Genomic DNA, 486 nt, shown 5'->3' with positions numbered 1-486 from the left:
GAAGCGCAGCTCAGGCCTCCCCCCTGAGCCCTCTCTCACATCTGTCCAGAGGCCTCCTTGACATCTCCACCCAAGGTCCCATGCTCTTCAAACTCAGTGTAAGAGGTTGAATTGTGTCCCCCCCCCCACAAAAGATGTGTTGAAGTCCTACCCCCAGTACCTGTGACTATGACCTTACTGGGAAAATTTGCAGATGTAATCAAGTTAACATGAGGTCATTAGGGTGGGTCCTAATCCAGTACGACTGGTGTTCTTATAAAAAGAGAAAATGTCCCCTGAAGACAGAGACACACAGGGAGCAGGTCATGTGATGGCAAGGGAGCGATTAGAGGGACAGAGCAGCAAGCCAAGGAAGGGCCGGGACTGACGGCCATCGCTAAAGCTAGAAAGAGGCCAGGAAGGAAGGACCTCCCCTGCAGGTTTCAGAGCAGGCATGGCCCTCCTGACCCCTTGATTCAGGACTTCCAGCCTCCAGAACTGGGAGAG

Source organism: Desmodus rotundus, chromosome 5, assembly GCF_022682495.2.
Source record: "Desmodus rotundus isolate HL8 chromosome 5, HLdesRot8A.1, whole genome shotgun sequence".
Taxonomy (NCBI): Eukaryota; Metazoa; Chordata; class Mammalia; order Chiroptera; family Phyllostomidae; genus Desmodus; species Desmodus rotundus.
Note: the sequence above shows the minus strand (reverse complement) of the source record.